This window comes from Lactuca serriola, chromosome 5 (assembly GCF_051521515.1).
Source record: "Lactuca serriola cultivar US96UC23 chromosome 5, Lser_US96UC23_V15, whole genome shotgun sequence".
NCBI lineage: Eukaryota > Viridiplantae > Streptophyta > Magnoliopsida > Asterales > Asteraceae > Lactuca > Lactuca serriola.
This window is the reverse complement of record NC_136412.1, coordinates 264,132,783-264,154,137: the sequence shown is the minus strand read 5'-3', so window position 1 is coordinate 264,154,137 and position 21,355 is coordinate 264,132,783. Positions and strand designations below refer to the sequence as shown.

The following is a 21,355-nucleotide window of genomic DNA, read 5'->3' as shown; positions in this document are numbered from 1 at the left end:
AGTAATAAACTATAATAGGTATAGTTTATGTTTCATCTATCCTAGGAACCTAATTACAAGAAAGGAGCTCACCATCATCACCACTTTGATAAGCTATTCATATGCATAGTTCAGGTTCACTAATCCCTATCACTCCCCGGTGAACTATGATATGTATAGGTTACACTCACCATCACCATCACTTTTGATAAGCTATTCATATGCATAGTTCAGGTTCCCTAATCCCTATCACTCCCCGGTGAACTATGATATGTATAGGTTACACTCACCACCATCACTTTTGATAAGCTATTCATATGCATAGTTCAGGTTCCCTAATCCCTATCACTCCCCGGTGAACTATGATATGTATAGGTTACACTCACCATCACCACCACTTTTGATAAGCTATTCATATGCATAGTTAAGGTTCCCTAATCCCTATTACTCCCCGGTGAACTATGATATGTATAGGTTATATTCACAATAGATTTTCGTATTGTTAGACTTCAACTATAATCGTTCAGCGTATATGGTTGAGTCATACAAGAATTTAGTCTGGATTGGCTTGGAATTGGTGGTGCCCGCCTCATCTCCTGTTCCTCGTTTGGTTGTGGACCTAGGGCGGACCCATTATATTCGACGTTTTATCTAACCTAAATCTTATATAACTTATATATGCTGGACAATTATAGGGGAAATCTACGGGTAAATCTAGAATACATCAACGCATCATATAGGATTATTCTGTATACACTTAACTAAGAAAATATTGGATTTTCTGGAAATCAAACTCCATCGATTTTAAAAAAAAAAAAGGAAAACGGTTTCTAATCCAAACAAAACTCTTATGAACTCACCAACTTAATTGTTGACACTTTTCAAAACTACTTGTATTCTCAGGAAATCAGTGAAACAGGAAAACTGCAGCGCTTTGAGGATGGGACGTTAAACCGTCAACAATTTATTTTTGTCGTCATATTGTAATTGATTTTGAAACATGTAAACATATACTTTGATGTAACTTTTTCAATTATATTTATGATGGTTGTATTTACTTTGAGCACTATTATACACGTTGTTGTGATACTGTACATGAAGTCCTCCACCCCTGGACGTTTCCGCCATCCTTGGTTTGGGGGTGTGACAGGGTTGACCAAGTTTGACCTAAGGGTTTTGGGTTATCGAGTTAATTATTTATTAAGATTATATTTATTGTTAGTTGGTGCGAGGTTATCCGGTTCGACGATCCTAGAAGTTATTTGATTATCAGCAGATCAAGGAGAGTTTTTCTCACTATACTTACGGGTCGAAGGCACCAAGGCCGACATGTTGGATTGATATCCTGCTATACACTGATATGATGAGTATGGAATAGATATGCATGATTATGCTAGTTTCTGATATGTTAGTCTGGTAGATCTGTAGGACTACTTATGATCCTGTCTGTCTGATTATCTGTATATGTTTTTATCTGTTATATGTTGACATGTTGTGTTGGGTTGAGGTTGTACTGCTTTGTGCTATACACAACAAACCCTGGAGCATTCCAGATATGAGATGAGGGCTGGGAAGGGCATGCCAGACTCATACTGAGGGCTCAGTAGCATTCCAGAAACAAGTTGAGGACCGGTTAGTATGCCAGACTCATATTGAGGGTTGGACATTGGTATTCTAGTTCGATGACTAATTGGGTCAGGGAGCAAGCTAGACATATGTTGTGGGCCCTGAGAGCAAGCCAGACTTATGTTGTGGGCTCAGGGGTAAGCCATATATAAGTCGTGGGCCCAATAGGCAAGCCTGACTCATACTGTAGGATTAGGGGTAATCCAATCTTTAGCTGTAGACCTGGTACATGTTGTTATTTAAATATGTTATATGTTGTGAGTTGGTACTTTGGGGGAAATCACTAAGCTTCGTGCTTAAAGTTTTGTTTATGGTTTCAGGTTCTTCAGAGGATCGTGGCAAGGCGAAGGCGTGACCGTACACATCCTTGGTTTTACTACTGAATGGATCATGGGAGACTTTGATTTTAATAAATGTTTTGGAAACATTGATTTTGTAAACTCTTTTATTAGTAAATGGGTTGTTTTGAAAGGTTTAAATTTGTTGTGATTTTTATGGATCTTACAAGTTGGTATCAGAGCCTTGCTTTGAGTGAATTGGAGGAACACTCATGTGAATCCGGTCTCAAACTAAGGAAAGGGTTTTAAAAATAATTTTCAAAGTAAGGGTTTAAAAAGAAAATCAAAGTTTCTTTCAAAATAACCAAAAGAGGATGTGATGTGTACAATCAACCGAAGACAATAAGTAGACCCCAAATTACCACAATGTTACTTGATATTGTGATATATTTGAACAACATGCTAGTGATAGGCTAGGGATCTTTATGAATTGCAGGATAGAATTTTCTGATTATATGACGCCTAATATCTTAGGTTCTTCCTTATATGAAATTGACATCATTACTGTAGTTTCTTAGTGTATGCAGCATATTTGTACACAAATAAGATTCTATAGCCTGAGAATGTTTGGTTTAGCCTTATTTCGTGTTCTTGTTTGATGAAGGGGTTAGGGTAGAATCAAGTATTCGACCGTCTATAGGATCCAGTGTTATGTATGATTAGCATACACGTGTGCTACAGGGTTGGTGGAAGTTTCATGACTGGGTGCAGTATATGGCGGGTCATCATGAGGATTATTAGCCACTCTTGAGAGACTAAGGGCAAGGCGAAGGTGTATCCGAGATGTTGGGAGATAGAGATCGAGGACTTCGTATGAGGATCTGTATGATTTTATTGTGTTTTAGTGCCATTCGACTCCACTGCTCGAATGTTGCTTGCTTTGTGCTTTGTGGGACCCACATTGATGGATGCTAAATATAAAATGAATAAATTAAGTTACATGCAACGGAGGTTAAGTAATCCTATGGTGAAGGATTTAGCCCTATTGCGCAGCTCTCGTTTGAGTCTAACTGTTGTAGGGTTGGGTCCTTTAGTCGAAAGATTATTTAAGTTTTGTTGCATGTAATTTTATTCATGAAGTGGTTGGATGGAATTGATCAGAGCCCCTCAACAGCTGATAGAAGGGGAGGTAGGGAATCCTAGGAGAGCCTAGGGAGTATTTTAGTGTGGTTGTTTCGCTGTTGAGTAGGTTTCGGGAGTATTTTATGAATAGGTCTTAGAGGACCCAAGATAATTCTTGAGGAAAGTATGGATATGTGTGACAGGTAGTATTGGACCCGTACTACTAGAAGAATAGGATCCATACTCGAATCAAGGAAAATTTTGGGGGTTCTAAGGGCTCGTTGGGGTATATAGCATGGTTTGATACCATGATTCATGGCAATGGTTCTGTATCGGTTAACCTTTTGGTTATGGATGCTCAGGCATAATGATGGGCCTGTTAATTTTTTTGAGCCCCAGTGGCGATAGCAATTTGGGTTGATTGGTTTAGACCTTGATGAGTTTGTTGATTTCGAGGTCTCGAGGGTTTTGCTCTAGGCCATGCATTGAGTCGCGAGACTCAAGAAGGAAACGATTATTATGATCGGCTTGGGAATTGTTGCTAGAAATTGAGTAGTGGATTGATGGACTAGACTCAAAGTGGATTTGACCTGGTGGTGGTTCAGTATGGGCGGTTTGTTAGGGAGTCAGACTAATTTGGGATCTCAAATTTCGGGTAGGGTAGAAGTGGTTTCCTGCAAAGGAATTAACTTAGGTTGAGAATGGATTTGTTCATCATCAGATTTGGAGAGCCCTGCTAGGGTTGGGTTCGGTTGCCTTTGGGAAGGCTGTTGTATGCTCGGTGTTGTGGTTATGTTGCTCAGGCTGTTTAGCATGCCTGGGATGGTAAGGAATGATTTTGAGGACGAAATCTAATTTAAGGGGGGAGAGTTGTAATGCTTGGTTTATTGTGCATTTCGGTTTAGACCCTTTGAGGGTGTATTGTTTGCAGAATTTGTCTGTAGGGGGCTAAATTGCTAACTTTGGGAAAGTTGGAGTACACTAGGCATATTCCTTGTATGTTGGGCGTACTCATGCATACAGGTCGTGGAGCTCATCCATGTACGTTGGGCGTACGTGGAGTCTGCTTAGCGTACGTGTGCAGTGTAGAAACCCTAACTTTAGGGCTTGTACCCTATATAAACCATAAGATAAACTCTTTTTGCCTTGTTTAACCAGCCTCCATACCCTAGAAAACCCTAATCTATTCCTTAGCCTTTGTGTGGTGCTTTTGAGTTCTTGTAAAGCTTTTGGTGAGTGTTGTGCATCTTGAAGTGGTAGAAGAAGAAACTTGAAGACTCATTTTTTGGTGGAGAGCCTTGAGATTTAGCTTTTGCACCTTCTTTTAGTGGCTTTGAGGTATAAACTTCAAAGCTTGTCATTCCATTTCATAGATCTACTCTTTAGCTTGTTTATGGTCGTTTTGGTCCCTCTTTGGTTGATTTTGTGAGCTATGGACGTTTTTGGAGCTTATCCTTGTAAATCTGGGCACATTAAGGGTTTCTTGAGCATAAAGGTGAAAACTTTATGGTGGTTTTGGTCTCATGCATGTGTTAAGTCATTTGTTAAGCTCTTTTGAGCTCTAAAGCCCCATTAAGCCATGCATGCACATAAAGTTGGAAACTTTACATGATAAGTCGTCCATAGGAATCAGATATGAGGTTTGGAGCAAGGGCTTAACTGATTAAGTGCTTAATGGGGGAGGATGGTGAATAGGGGAGTACGCTGGGCGTACCCATCTGGTACGCTGTGTGTACTAGTCCTGAAGGGAGTACACTAAGCGTATGAGCTGAGTATGCCTCATGTACTCAGCAGTGGGCTTCAGTTTCGTAGGCTTCTTGGTATTAGGCTATGTTGGGCTTTTGATGTCTTGGGCCATCACGATTCCCTTGTTGGGTCGTTGATATTTTATTGGACTCCGTGGTAAAAGGCCCATGAAAGGGGTTTGGGCCTAATTTGGAAAATTGGGCCATATTTGGGCTCGGGTGATTATTTTGGGCTTTTTATACTTTTGGATTGGGCTTTGACCTTGGTCCAAGTTGGAAAAAGGGTACAAAGTTCTTTTACCCTAGTTTGAACTTTTAGTGTGAGTTGGGATCCATTTATTAAATAGATGTTATTTTGTGATTGACAGCGTGGGATTTTAGCGGATCTGCAGCCAGAGATTTATTCGTGGGTTTCAGTAGTATGAGGTGAGTTTCCTCACTGTGTTTAGCGGGTTGAAGGCACCAATGTTGGCCTATGGTTTTGTTATGTTAGGATGCTAGATGTCTTCGTGACTCTTTCATGTGTTATGTGCTCGTATGCTTACCGGGCAAGGCCCGATGACCATTTTGTATCCTATGTATCTTTGTGATTATTACATGTGTTATGTGTTTATATGTTTTATATGTATACCGGGCGAGGTCAATGACTGACAAATCTATATACTCAGCGGGGCTCGATACCGGGCGGGGCCCATTATATGTGTTTATTGTGTATGGTATGTGGTATTTTGGGGAACTCCCTAAGCTTTGTGCTTACGATTTTCAGTTTATGTTTCAGGTACTTCTGGCTCTAAAGGGAAGAGCTCGGGAAGATTGTAGGGCACACACCACTCGTTTCCACATATTTGTGATTTACTATGATATTGATGACGTATTGACACATTTGATAACCTTGGCTTTATAACAATGTTTTGGGTTGTTGTTTTATTAACCTAAAAATGGAAAATTTTCGGGTCTTATTTTTGGGACGTTACAACCCCACGAGAAAAAAGAACCCCATCCTGTCGCACTTAGTCAACAAACCTAGATTATCTCTGAAGAATATAGAAAAATGACCCCTGATATTCTCCTTTTTCTGATTCTCTTCCTTTAACCCCTCAATCCGCGTCTCTTTGATTAGATCCAACAACGGTGAAATGATACTCATCCTTAAGCATAGGTCTCTGATAGGAGCACTAGTCGCCTTGTGGATCAAGGCATCGACCACTACATTGGCCTACTATGATGATATAAGATCCCATAATCATAATCCTTTACCACATACAACCACCTGTGATTCCTCATACTTTGGTTCGATTAATCTATCAAATACCTAAATATCTTATGGTCCATGTAGATGATACATCGAACCCCACACAAGTAGTGTCACCAAATCTTGAGGGAGAAAACCACCCCCATTCCAGATCATGAGTAGAATAATTTGCTTTATGAGGCTTCAACTGCCTCGAAGCGTATGGATCACATGGGACCTCTACATAAGTACTACATCCAAACCCATGATCAACGCATCATAATAAACCACACAATCATCCACACCCTCAGGAAGGGTCAGTATCAGCGCCTCACACAGTTTTTGTCTCAGTGTTTGAAATGTCGCCTGCTGCTCAGACCCCCCCCCCCCCCCCGAAAAGTGACATTCTTCTTTGTCAACCGCATCAGAGGAACTACGATCTTAGAGAAATCCTGAATAAATCTTCGATGGAATCCATCATCTCTCCTCACAAACAAAAATGGGAGCTCCCCAAGGAGAAATACCTGGTATGATGAACCTCATGTCCAACATTTCCTAAAGTTGTGTGGAAAACTCTTTCATCTTAGGAGGTGAAAGAAGATAGGGTACCTTGGCTATCAGAGCCGTACCTGGAACTAAGTCAATTTGAAACTCCACTTGCCTCTCAGGAGGCACTTCTAGTAAATCCTCAGGAAACACGTCAGAAAAATCTCGAACAATAGGAACATCCTCGATAGACTTCCTGCCCTCGTCCAGAGTATCAATAATATAAGCCAAAAACCCTGAACAATGTTGCAAGTATCTCCTAGCTCTCGCATCTGAACAAATGGTTGGACCGCCTCGTGCTCCTTCACCATAAATGATCAGTTTTCACCCACTTGGGGTTCGAACTCGCACTAGATCATGCCGCAGTTAATCATAGTCCCAAACCGACTCAAATAATATATGCCCACAATGATTATCGCCCCTCTCAGAGAAATAGGAACGAGATAAATAGGAAACCAGACCCAAAACATCTCCAATACACAATCACGGTGAACCCTTGAAGCAATCACAATGCAGTTGTCGGCGATCTCTACCTCTAAAGGAAAATCCAGTTCCCTTAGATCAACATCAAACTTCTTGCCAAGGGTAAGAGACACAAATGATCGATTAGCACCCGAATCAAAAAAGAAAAGAGCAAGCATTCCACTGACTAGGAACAACCTTAATCACATCACGAACAAACATAAGCATAACTAAAGAAATAAAAATAAGTAATTAGGAATACATACCGATGACAACATCCAATGTTTCTCTGGCCTCCTTGGCCGTTAATTGAAAATCTATGCTCTTCACCATGGGAGCCTCCGCCTTGCCCACAATGATCCTTGCCCATCTCAGAGAAATAGGATTGAGATCAATAGGAAACTGGACTCGAAACATCACCAATACACAATCTTGATGAACCCTCGAAGCACTCATAATGCGGTCATTAACGATCATTACCTCTAAAGGAAAATCCAGCGCCCATGGATCAACATTAAACTTCTTGCTAAGGGAAACAGATACAAATGATCAAGTAGCACCCAAATCAAAAAGGACAAGAGCCGGAATACCAATGACTAGGAATATACCTAATCACATCACGAACATACATACACATAAATAAATAAATACCATTAAATAAATAGGAATACATACTGGTGAAAACATTCGATGCTGCTCTAGCCTCCTCAGCTGTCAACTGAAAAGTTCTGCTCTGTTCTAATTTCTTTTAAAGCAAGCAAAACATAAAACCTCCATTTTTAGGTTTGTTTTCGTTTTCCAAGTATTATTGCAAAGAGATTTCATAGAGTTACAAATTGAACCAATCCTCATGGATTTGATCCCTTTACCATTATACTTTATTTTTGTGTACAAGTTTTAGGGTATTTGTTGTCGGCCTCGATAACCACCAACAAATATTAACTATCTCACATCATTTTGTTATAGACTTATAGTTGAAGGGATATAGGTAAATCATAATGCTAAAATCACTTTTATTAGACGTATCAAAGATGTGACGAAGAAGAAAATACTTTGGATCTCAATTTTAAACATCTTTAGTCGACAGTCAAGTGTAGGGATGAAAGTGGGTCCAAACCCGGACTGGATGGACCCGGACCCAGAAAACCCAGAACCGGTTAACGGGATTTTGTAGAACCGGAAACCGGACCGGTATATAGGAACCGGTTCCGGTTTGGTTCCGGGTAAAGTGGGTCTAGAACCGGAAAACCCGGAAACATCAAAGCGGGTAGGTTAGAACCGGATAAAGTGGGTTTAGAACCGGAAAACCCTGAAAAACCGGAATTTTTTGGTAATTACTTACTACTTAGTGGGTTGAACTTTGAAAATTTTCATATTGATATCCCGACTTTGGGGGATTGTAACTCATTGAATATGAAACCAAAATTAACAAAATTATAGTCTAAAATCATGTACAAACTCTAAAATAAACTCTGGAAATAACCGCATGTCAATCCGACTTTAAACGAATGTGATATGCATGTGTTAACATTTTCACATAATACAAAGTACAAAAACAAATAGCTGAAAAGTTGAAAATTTTCAGTTTTGATATCCCGACTTCGGAGGACTATAAATCATTGAATGTTAAACCAAAAATGACAAAACTATAGTCTAAAATCATGTACAAACTGTAAACTACAAGTTGGAAAAAACCATATATCAATCCGACTTCAAAAAAGTTAGATATGCATGTTTTAAAACTTTCACCGAACACAAAAAAATTGAAAAAGTAAAAACTTCTAGCTTTGATATATCGACTTTGGGGGACTGTAAGTCAATGAATATAAAACTGAAAATGGCAAATTTATAGTTTAAAATCATGTACAAACTCTAAACTACATGTTGAAAAAAATCGTATGTCAATCGGAGTTGAAACGAATGAGATATGCATCTTTTAAACGTTTCACAAAAAAACGGTTCTGGGCCTAAAAGTGGTTCCGGTTCCAAAAACCGGTTCCGGTTTTTAGACCCGGTTTACCCGGACCCGATGGACCCAAACCCGAATTACCCGGAACCCGGATAAAACCAATTTTTAAACCCGGAACCGGAACCGGTTCTATATATTTCGGTTCTAACGGTTTCGGTTCCGGTCCGATTTTCCGGTTCTAAATCTCATCCCTAGTCAAGTGAACATGTTACTCTTAGATATCTAAATGAAGATCGTGTGAATGAGGAAACATTTTATTAGTATTCGGTCAAAATTCAAAAAATATTTAACTTTTTTTTACTAGTGAAGTAATTTTGGTTGATATCTCGTTTTGAGCTTGGTCTTTTACATAGATGATAATATATGGAACAAAAATGATCAAAATTGATAGATTTTACTATTCGAGGAGATTATTGATACGTTTTCAATATTTTCCTTCTCTGTCCACAGATACCGGGATCTATCCAATGAATTGCACAAGTTTAAAGCGTTGAGTTGAAGAGGGAACAAGTCCCACTAGTGTAAGGATTTATTGCATTGCAGCTTGATTATCCCACTCATTCTTCTGGTTTTCATGATTCTATTTATTTCTCGTGAAGTAGACAACAAGCAAGAGCTTCTCAGCCCCCTATTCTCTTAGTCAAGCGCTAGCGCGCCCCTCTCTCTAAAGGGGCATAAGCACTTTACTCGCTAGGGGATGGGATTCATTTACTTGGTGGGATCGGCGGGATGATGATGAGTATCTAAATCAATAAAGACAAAAAAGAAGAAATGGCAAGAGAAATTGAATATCGATGGAGGTGCATTGCCGATATGAAAAACAGGGCAGGTACTATCAAATGAAGCTCAGTTCAAGGTTGTTATCATACACCATCCCGAGCCTCAAGTCAGCCCATCCATCTTCCCTCGCTCTGAAGCTAGAGTAAGAAGCAGAACTCTATTGTCCACTTCGATAGCTTTCAAGAGTCTCTTTCATACATCGTTCCGAGGTCTCCCCTATTTCTAGCAGGCCTTCTTTCTTCTGCTTCCTTGTGCTTCTGAGATCGCTATTGTAACGCCCCAAAAATACCGGCTAAAATTTCATTTTTAATTTAGGTTAATACTTAAAAACATCATTACCACACATTCATAATAATACTCCATGTCTGAAAACCGGCAATATCATAGTAATATTTCAGAGTACATCCCAGAAAATCCATAGTGCGGAAAAACAAGAGTGTGTGTGATATGCCGCTACCGCGTCGGCTCCTTTCCCTTAGCTGAAGAGGTACCTGAAACAAAAACTGAAAACTGTAAGCACGAAGCTTAGTGAGCTCCCCCATAATACCTCATACCATGCAAGCATACAACATACAGCTAGGAGTTACGAGTCTTGCCCACACTCTGCTAGCCGGGAGATACGGGCCTCGCCCACACGCCACTATCTGGGAGGTACGGGCCTCGCCCACACTCCACTCTCGGAGAGATACGGGCCTTGCCCACACTCAACCGCTAACCCATAATATACAAGTATCACACAGACAACAAGTAGAGACAACTCTATCACACTGGCATATATCATAATCAACTCAACCAAGAGATACGGGCTCGGCCCACACTCTAATACTAACATCTCGTCTATACGGGCCGACCTTGGTGCCTTAGACCCGTTCCTACTGGAAGGAAACTCACCTCGAAATAGCTGTTGATCGGTGTGGGAATGGACTGTCTGCTGCTGCTCCGGAAATCCTCCGACTATAATTCCCACAAAACACACAATCAATCACTGTTAACTGTCCTTTGGGTAAAATGACCATTTTACCCCTGGCCAAGTCATAAGCCAAAGTCAGAGTCAACTTTCAGTTGACCCGACTCGCCGAGTTGGCTCTCCAACTCGCCGAGTCCCTATCCAATCGATTGTCCTGAATCCCGACTCTACTCGTCGAGTTAGGCGTTGACTCGACGAGTTCTCCTTCTAAACTGATGTCCAAGATCTTCATCCTACTCGTCGTGTTGTATGAACAACTCGCCGAGTTCATCTTCATCCGATGAACACTTTATGTTGTGACTCGTCGAGTTGTATGAACAACTCGTCGAGTCTGTTCTTGATCTAAGAAGATTGTCTTGAACTCGCCGAGTCAGGGCATTGACTCGCCGAGTTCCTTCATGGATGAGTTCGACTTCCAACTCACCGGGTCCACTCAGGACTCACTACTCTACTCGGCACAACGAAAAGGAGAAAAACTCGGGGACTCGCGACTCGACTCGCCGAGTCAGATGAACGACTCGCTGAGTTGGCCACATGCAAAAACTATACACGCGATTTTGCTTGAATCCAGTCCATGCCATTCATAGATCTGGGTTCCTAGTGCCTGGTTTACACGTAAAGTTTCCAACTTTATGTGTAGATGATCACCAATGAAGGTTTTAGGGCTCAAAGTGCACCAAAAGGGGTAGATCTAGGACTTTCATGCAATATGACTCCATAAAGGCAGTAGATCCAAGCTCTAGGGACTAAATAGTGCCTAGATCTAAAAGCTAACAACTTAATACAACCCACAATGCACAAACAAGCTTGGGGAATGGCTCAAGAAGGACTTTCATGAAGCTAATAGAGACTACAAGCTTGAAAACAGAGGGGAAACGAGCTATACCTCAAGGAAAACGTTGGGATGACACAGAGATGCTTGGCCTCCTTCTCCTCTTCTTGATCTACTCTTCTTTCTCCTCAAAAGCTTCAAGAACACACCAAAATACTTCAATCTCACAAGGAATAAGGGTAAAACGATGTTGGGAGCTCTGAGGGTGAATGGGGGCGAGCTTGGGGCGGAAGTGAGGGTTTAAATAGGGTGCAAGCCCCTGAAACTTAGGGTTTCATCAAACAGCGGTGAATCGCCGAGTCCAGAATATGGACTCGCCGAGTCGCCAACTTAAACGGGCCCCTGGACCCCGCCCCTACTCGGCGAGTCGGACCTAAAACTCGCCGAGTCCCAGGCTAAAAAGCAAATTCTTAGATAAATTTTACGAACCAGGAATCAGGTGCTACAAATCTCCCCCACTTATTTTAGACTTCGTCCTCGAAGTCTACCGCTCGATCCTGAAACAGCTCGGGGTAATGCTCCATCATTTCTTCCACTGGCTCCCAAGTCCATTCCGAACCCTTGCGGTGTTGCCATTGCACTTTCACTAGCTCCACCCTCTTGTTCCTTAGATCCTTCGACTTTCGATCGAGGATTGCGACTGGGCGCTCTATGTAATTCAGGCTATCATCAACCTGAATATCCTCTAATGGCACCACCGCTGAATCATCCACGAGACACTTCCGCAGCTGGGAGACATGGAAGGTGCTGTGGATCTGGCTGAGTTCTACTGGCAGATCCAGCCTATACGTCACCTTGCCCGCCAGGGCTACAACCCTGAACGGTCCGATGAATCTCGGGCCCAACTTGCCCCGCTTCCTGAATCGAATGACGCCTTTCCAAGGCGACACCTTCAGGAGAACCATATCCCCGACCTGGAACTCCAGGTCGGATGGACGCTTGTCGGCGTAACTTTTCTGCCGACTCTGCGCAGTCTGAAGCCTGCTCCGAACCTGCTGGATTCTCTCGGTCGTCTTGAGCACCACCTCGGTACTCCCTATGACCCTCTGGCCAACTTCACCCCATCATATCGGGGTCCTGCACCTCCGACCGTACAACATCTCGAATGGGGGACGGTCAATACTCGCGTGGTAGCTGTTGTTGTATGAGAACTCAGCCAAGGGAAGATAGGTATCCCATCTACCACCGGAATCTAACACGCATGCCCGTAACATATCCTCCAAAGTCTGGATGGTCCGCTCGCTCTGACCATCCGTCTGCAGGTGAAAGTCGGTGCTAAAATGCAGACGAGTGCCCAGCTCATCATGAAACCTCTTCCAAAACCTGGAAGTGAACCGCACATCTCGATCTGATATAACTGACACTGGCACCCCGTTCCGCGCCACTATCTCCCTGATATAGATATCGGCCAACTTTTCGGCCGAGATACTCTCCTGAATCGGAATAAAATGGGAGCTCTTGGTCAACCGATCCACGATGACCCAAATCGAATCTACACCTCGCGCCGTTCGTGGAAGCTTAGTGATAAAATCCATCGTAATATCCTTCCATTTCCACAACGGGATATTCAACGGCTGCATCTTTCCGTGCGGTCTCTGATGCTCAGCCTTGACCTTCCTGCAGGTCAAACACCGTTCGACGTACCACGCCACATCTCGCTTCATGCAGGGCCACCAATAGTCTAGGCGAAGATCCCAATACATCTTCGTCGCCCCTGGATGAATAGAGAATCGGGATTTGTGCGCCTCCTCCATCAAGATCTGGCGCACGCCTCCATGATACGGGACCCACACCCTACGGTGTAGTGTCAATAACCCCCGGCTATCATAATCGAAAGATGTGACTTGACCCACTATTCGCTCACTCTTCCAATGTTCCTCCTTCATAGCCTCCTGTTGAGCTTCCCGAATCTGCTCCAACAGGAGAGTCACCATAGTCATCCTCATGAAAATATCCCTGATCGGCGCCGCCTTGTGGCTAAGAGCATCAGCCACCACATTGGCCTTTCCTGGGTGGTAAAGGATCTCACAATCATAATCCTTCACCACGTCCAACCACCGACGCTGCCTCATGTTCAGATTCGACTGATCCATGAGGTACCTCAAGCTCTTGTGGTCCGTGTAAATGGTACATCGAACCTCGTAGAGGTAATGCCACCAAATTTTGAGAGCGAAAACCACCGCCCCCAACTCCAAATCATGTGTCGGGTAGTTCGCCTCGTGAGGCTTTAGCTGCCTCGAGGCATAAGCAATGACATGCCCGCTCTGCATCAATATTGCGCCTAGGCCTGAGATCGACGCATCACAATATACCACAAAATCCTTTACGCCCTCGGGCAGGGCTAAGATTGGCGCCTTGCTGCTCAGGCCCCCATCGAAAGACCACAGCTTTCCTAGTCAACCGTGTCAGGGGTACGACTATCTTGGAGAAATCCCGAATGAATCTCCGATAGTAGCCTGCCAATCCTAGGAAACTCCGAATCTCGGATGGAGACTTCGGAACCTCCCACCTCATCACGGCCTCCACCTTGGCCGGGTCTACTGAAATCCCGTTCTGGTTGACGAGGTGCCCAAGAAACTACCCTTCGCGCAACCAAAACTCACATTTGGAAAACTTGGCGTACAAGCTCTCCCTCTTCAAGGTCTCCAAAACCTCTCTCAGATGCTCCTCGTGCTCCTCCTGCGTCTTGGAATAAACTAGGATGTCATCAATGAAAACTATCATAGACCGATCCAACATCGGTCTACACACGCGGTTCATGAGGTCCATGAACGCGGCAGGAGCATTGGTGAGCCCGAACGGCATCACCACGAACTCATAATGGCCATAGCGCGTCCAGAACGCGATCTTCTGTATGTCTTCCTCTCTAATCCTCATCTGATGATAGCGTGAACGCAAATCGATCTTGGAGAACCAAGATGCTCCCTGCAACTACTCAAAGAGGTCATCAATCCGCGGGAGTGGGTAACGGTTCTTCACCGTTACCTTATTCAGCTCCCGGTAATCTATACACATCCGGTGCGGCCCATCCTTCTTCTTCACAAACAGGATCGAGGCTCCCCAGGGTGAACTGCTCGGACGAATAAATCCCTTGTCTAGCAGCTCCTGCAGCTGCGTAGACAACTCCTTCATTTCGGGAGGAGCCAACCGATAGGGTGCCTTGGCTATCGGAGCCGCACCAGGAACTAGGTCGATCCTGAACTCTACCTGATGCTCCGGAGGTATTCCAGGAAGATCCTCCGAGAACACATCAGCGTAGTCTCGTATCACTGGAACCTCGCTCAACGTCACCTTACCCGTCTCCCGTGTATCCATAACATACGCGACAAACCCCGCGCATCCCTGCTGGAGGTAGCGCCTAGCTCTCGCTGCTGAACACACTATAGGTCCACGCTGTGGCCTCTCGCCGTGGATCACCAACTCTCCCCCACTCGGGGTCCTGATCCGCACTAGCTTCTGCGCGCAATCTATCATCGCCCCATTAAGGCTCAACCAATCCATGCCTATGATCACCTTGTTCCCACAAAACGGAATGGGAACTAAATCCACCAAATAGCGCTCCTCAAAAAGCCTCAGACACAATCCCTGAATACCGATGATGCTCGCACCGATCGATCATCGGCGATCTCTACCTCTAAAGGGCAATCCAACATGCCCGAAGACTTAGTAAACCTCTTGCTAATCACAAGGGAAACAAATGATCGGGTGGCACCCGAGTCAAACAACACGTGGACAGGAATACCGTTCACATGGAACGATCCTAATACATATACACAGAGCACATATCAATATCATAACATCATAAAAATAAAGTAGGGGAAAGAATCATACCCGTCACCATATCGGGTGCGGTACGTGCCTCCTCGGTAGTCAGCTGAAATGTCCGGCTCCTCACCACCGGAGCCTCTGCCTTGCCTTGCCGGCCATCAGTGATCCACAAGGTCGCTGGAGTTGGCGCCTTCACTGGCGCCGATGCTGTCAACTGGAGGCAATTGGCCTTCTTGTGGCCCCTCTAGTTGCAGTGAAAACACAACAACTCCGATGTCTGAATAGCCGAAACAGGAGTAGTACAATCCCTGCTAAAGTGCCCTGCCTTGCCGCACTTGTAGCAGCCTGCTGATCCCATCCTACATGCTCCCTCATGCGTCCTGCTGCATTTCCCGCAGCGACTCGGCCCCCCTTGGCCTTTCAGCCTCCCATCTGATCCCCTGGGCTTCTTCTCCGAAGCCCTAACCACCTGCCCCGCCTCTACTTTCCTTTTCCGAATGTGCTCTAAATCAATCTCCCTTTCCCTCGCCCTGGAAATCATGGACTCCAGGGTAGGACAAGCTGAAAAGCTAACATGCTCTCGGATGTCAGCCCGTAGCATGTCATGATAACGGGTCCTCCTCATATCCTTGTCACCCGCATACTGGGGCACCAACAATGCCCTCTCCCGGAACTTGACGGTGATCTCTGCCACAGTCTCCGTCGTCTGCCTCATATCCAAGAACTCCCTAGCCAGCTGCTGAAGCTCGACAGTTGGCGCGAACTCTGCCCTGAACCTGGTCGTAAAGTCCGAACAAGTCATAGCCTCGACAGTCGAGGCTCCCAATGAGTCCCCCACGGACTCCCACCAATCCCTAGCTTGATCTCGTAAGCATCCTGTTGCAAACCGCACCTTCGACCCCTCAGGGCAGAAGCTAATCAAATGTGCAGACTCAATGTTCGCAATCCATCGTCTGGCAGCTATGGGGTCCTTCGCCCCGTGAAAATCCGGCACACCACTGCCCCTGAAGTCCTTGAAGGACAGTGTGCGAGATCCCGACTGGCCAGATGCCATGTCGCTCCTGAATGCCCAAAGGCGATCTTCCATCAACTCAATTATCCCTTCCTTGATCGACCCGAAGATAATGGGGGTCGACTCAATGATACCCCTGGTGATCTCTGACGCGATGAACTCGTGTAGTCCCTCATCTACTGGCTCGGAACCTGATCCCGAACCTAACCCCTCTCCTGAACCGCCATCTATCGGCCTCGATCGTAGTACCACCATTCTGTAATACATAAATAATAATCGTTAGTGATACTGATATTCCTTGAGGGATCACATCTACTACAAGTTCCCTGGTCTTATCTTGGCCTCCCTTGGTTCGGGTACGGATCCTCTACTTTTAGTAGTACGGGCCCATACTACCTTTCACATCTATCCGTACCTTCTTCAAGGACTGCCTCGACTCCACCAGATCCCTTTCACTACCACTGATCACTTCTATACTCATCCTAGGCTTGCCCTAGGGAAATCTCTGACTCTACCCTACCCAGTCCTTAGCTGCTAAAGTCCCCCTTGTATTTCCAATTAGCCATTACCTGAATACCATCACATGTGATAAGGCTCAAATAATCCTTCGAGTAACAGACTCGTCCCTACAACGGTTAGACTCAAACGAGAGCTGCGCGATAGGGTCAAATCCAGCACTCTAAGATTATTCAACCCTGATCACATGTGACGTGACGTATTCACCTAATGGCTAACTCCCATCACTCAGAGTCCCACAAAGCACAAAGCAAGCAACATTTGAACTAAGGGAACAATCTCAAGCAACTCCGCTCCCAGAGAGAGAACTGAACTAGCATATAATGCTAAACTCATACTATCAGGCATAACCCCTAACATGCTATCCTACTGCTGTCTACTCAATTCTAGCATGCAATTTTCATACACTGAAGCACATAAAGCAGGCACATAAGGCATCATTCCTAGATCCTTAGTCCTATTCTAGCATGCTGTTCTACTGAAACTGATAAACACAACATAAACTTGTATGGGTACTTTGGGGAATACTTACTTGAGCTCGGCCGGTTGCGCACATCACACACTTCGTTCCTTCTTAAAATACTTTACTTAACCTTTTTGAAAACGTTTTCTTTTTCAAAATCTTTTGATCCCTCGATTTGAGTTCAGACACCCCCGAAGGTGTGTCCGAATCCCTCAAATCAGGGCTCTGATGCCAACTTGTAACGCTCCAAAAATACCGACTAAAAATTTCATTTTTAATTTAGGTTAATACATAAAAACATCATTACCACACATTCATAATAATACTTCATGTCTGAAAACCGGTAATATCATAATAATATTTCAGAGTACATCCCAGAAAATCCATAGTGCGGAAAAACAAGAGTGTGTGTGATATGCCGCTACCGCGCCGGCTCCTTTCCCTTAGCTGAAGAGGTACCTGAAACCAAAACTGAAAACTGTAAGCACGAAGCTTAGTGAGCTCCCCTATAATACCTCATATCATGCAAGCATACAACATACAGCTAGGAGTTACGGGCCTCGCCCACACTCATGAAGATACGGGCCTCGCCCACACTCCGCTAGCCGGGAGATACGGGCCTCGCCCACACGCCACTATCTGGGAGGTACGGGCCTCGCCCACACTCCACTCTCGGAGAGATACGGGCCTTGACCACACTCAGCCGCTAACCCATAATATACAAGTATCACACAGACAACAAGTAGAGACAACTCTATCACACTGGCATATATCATAATCAACTCAACCAAGCGATACGGGCTCGGCCCACACTCTAATACTAACATCTCGTCTATACGGGCCGGCCTTGGTGCCTTAGACCCGTTCCTACTGGAAGGAAACTCATCTCGAAATAGCTGCTGATCGGTGTGGGAATGGACTGTCTGCTGCTGCTCCGGAAATCCTCCGGCTATAATTCCCACAAAACACTCAATCAATCACTGCTAACTGTCCTTTGGGTAAAATGACCATTTTACCCCTGTCCAAGTCATAAGCCAAAGTCAGAGTCAACTTTCAGTTGACCCGACTAGCCGAGTTGGCTCTCCAACTCGCCGAGTCCCTATCCAATCGATTGTCCTGAATCCCGACTCTACTCGTCGAGTTAGGCGTTGACTCGACGAGTTCTCCTTCTAAACTGATGTCCAAGATCTTCATCCTACTCGCCGAGTTGTATGAACAACTCGCCAAGTTCATCTTCATCCGATGAACACTTTATGTTGTGACTCATCGAGTTGTATGAACAACTCGTTGAGTCTGTTCTTGATCTAAGAAGATCATCTTGAACTCGCCGAGTCAGGGCATTGACTCGCCGAGTTCCTTCATGGATGAGTTCGGCTTCCAACTCACCGAGTCCACTCAGGACTCACTACTCTACTCGGCACAACGAAAAGGGGAAAAACTCGGGGACTCGCGACTCGACTCGCCGAGTCAGATGAACGAATCGCCGAGTCGGCCACATGCAAAAACTATACACGCGATTTTGCTTGAATCCAGTCCATGCCATTCATAGATCTGGGTTCCTAGGGCCTGGTTTACACGTAAAGTTTCCAACTTTATGTGTAGATGATCACCAATGAAGGTTTTAGGGCTCAAAGTGCACCAAAAGGGGTAGATCTAGGACTTTCATGCAATATGACTCCATAAAGGCAGTAGATCCAAGCTCTAGGGACTAAATAGTGCCTAGATCTAAAGGCTAACAACTTAATACAACCCACAATGCACAAACAAGCTTGGGGAATGGCTCAAGAAGGACTTTCATGAAGCTAATAGAGACTACAAGCTTGAAAACAGAGGGGAAACGAGCTATACCTCAAGGAAAACGTTGGGATGACACAGAGATGCTTGGCCTCCTTCTCCTCTTCTTGATCTACTCTTCTTTCTCCTCAAAAGCTTCAAGAACACACCAAAGTACTTCAATATCACAAGGAATAAGGGTAAAACGATGTTGGGAGCTCTGAGGGTGAATGGGGGCGAGCTTGGGGCGGAAGTGAGGGTTTAAATAGGGTGCAAGCCCCTGAAACTTATGGTTTCATCAAACAGCGGTGACTCGCCGAGTCCAGAATATGGACTCGCCGAGTCACCAACTTAAACGTGCCCCCGGACCCCGCCCCTACTCCGCGAGTCGGACCTACAACTCGCCGAGTCCCAGACTAAAAAGCAAATTCTTAGATAAATTTTACGTACCAGGAATCAGGTGCTACAGTTATGGTTCTCGCTTCTCCTTGTTCCTATTCCTAACTCCTCTCCGGGTAGTTCCTAATGTTTGGCACTTTCCATACTTGATGGGTGCAAAATCAACAAATTTGCTTATGTTCAAGTTACAACCTAAGATCTATGACCATATTATGTTAACTGTTCGTATTTCGTTCATTCCATCGGTATGCTCCCAGGTACTTGTAATTCTGATCCATTTTCCAGAACTAAGGGGTCTTTTGTGGAAACCTCCACGAACAATCGTTGTTTTTGATGGTTTTTCTGCTTCTCACAGCTGCTCTTTCCACACCTCCGGATATCTGGTGCCAAATCATCACCCCTTTCCTTATTTTTCGATAATAGAGTTGGCTATCGCTGTGGCATCGATTGTATAAGTTCGTGAAAAGGGTTGGACGAGTGGAATGAGGGAGAGCGACTCGATCGAAAAAAAAGAATATTAGCCCCCTAGAACCTGGCAAAGTCATTATCATTATCAATGAATTCCCGAGCAATTCTCAAACAACATATGTGATTCATTCCCATAAAGATTCTAATACACAGAAGACTCCTTACCTTAGGAGCGGGATGAGTGATACATCCGGCGAGCGCCGGTGAAGAACACAAGAAAAGCAGGAGCTCGGGTATTGATATATTCCATCAATAGAAAGGAGGCGACGGATAATTCAGAATCAGAATAGGTCCAAGGGACAAATCAATAAGAAATGTAATTTGCTTTGTAAGAAGAAGTATTCATTTCTATGAAATACTTTCACGGGAAGTCAAATGAGTCACATGGAATACGGGGTAAGTTTTGACCGAGCTCGTCGCTTGAGTCTATAGGCTACCTCTTCTATCTGCTTTTTTTACAAGGTTGACTTTCGTCTTCCTTTAGACCAGGCCAAGCCTTTAGGTTGTTTAAGTAGGTTTGGGCTAGGTCGTTGCGTTCCTGCCACCTCTTGGAAAAGTAGGCTGCTGGGAAAGCCCCCTCCTGTGGCTTTCACGTTCACTCTATAGGAAGGGGACTTATATTAATCGATTCAATGGGCGAACTACTTTCCTCTAAAGGTAGCAAGTGATTGAAATGACAAGCTTGTAACTGATATGAAATTGTATCTCGGTTCATGGCATGTTAAAACAACTCTATCGGCTTATAGTCATTCCTGGCACTCGGCGCATGTCTTTGATTAACATCGGTTCCGCCACTCGTATCTGGTTGAACCAGTACTTGCTTTCTGCCGTTCCTAGGGACCACCCACTTCCCTTCCTTGGTTGTTGGGCTATGGAGGTGGGGGCTGTCGCCGCCTGATAGAGACAGAAGTAGAGGTCACCGGAGTTATTTGCGTCGAGTGTGTCGATTAAAAGAAAGAAGAGAGACAAGCAATCGATACTACGCCTTCAACCTTTGAGAAGTTACTTTGTGAAACAGGATTTCTCCCTTGTACAATTTCTTCATTTTAGATAGCTAGGAGCACTTTGATGGGTTTTTTGTCGATAATCGGAACATGAGAATATTCAATTACCCGGCAGGGTCAAACCAACAACACAGAGGCTCTGCAGCAACAGGAGCCACAAAGACGATTATAGAAAGATACCAGGATTCTACTCAAACAAGAGCGGTGGTACTCAACCACGTGGGTCTCTCTAGAAAGGCTTTTGTGATAGAAATGAATGGAAGATGCCTCTGGAATTCTTTTTTCTCCAATTTAAAGTACGAAGTTACTGGCTCTAAGAACGCAATTGCACCTTAGGCCATGGACTAATACGAAGACTACTCTACAGGGGAAATCTCTTACCCCTCTAGTCTGAAAGAAACTTACTTTTCTGATG

General features: G+C 44.4%; 1 pseudogene; it reads left to right on the top strand.

Moving 5' to 3' along the window:
• Positions 1 to 20,028, top strand: part of LOC145050449 (putative tatC-like protein ymf16 pseudogene) — a 41,221-nt pseudogene extending 21,193 nt beyond the window's left edge.
• The last annotated feature ends 1,327 nt before the right edge of the window (positions 20,029 to 21,355 follow it).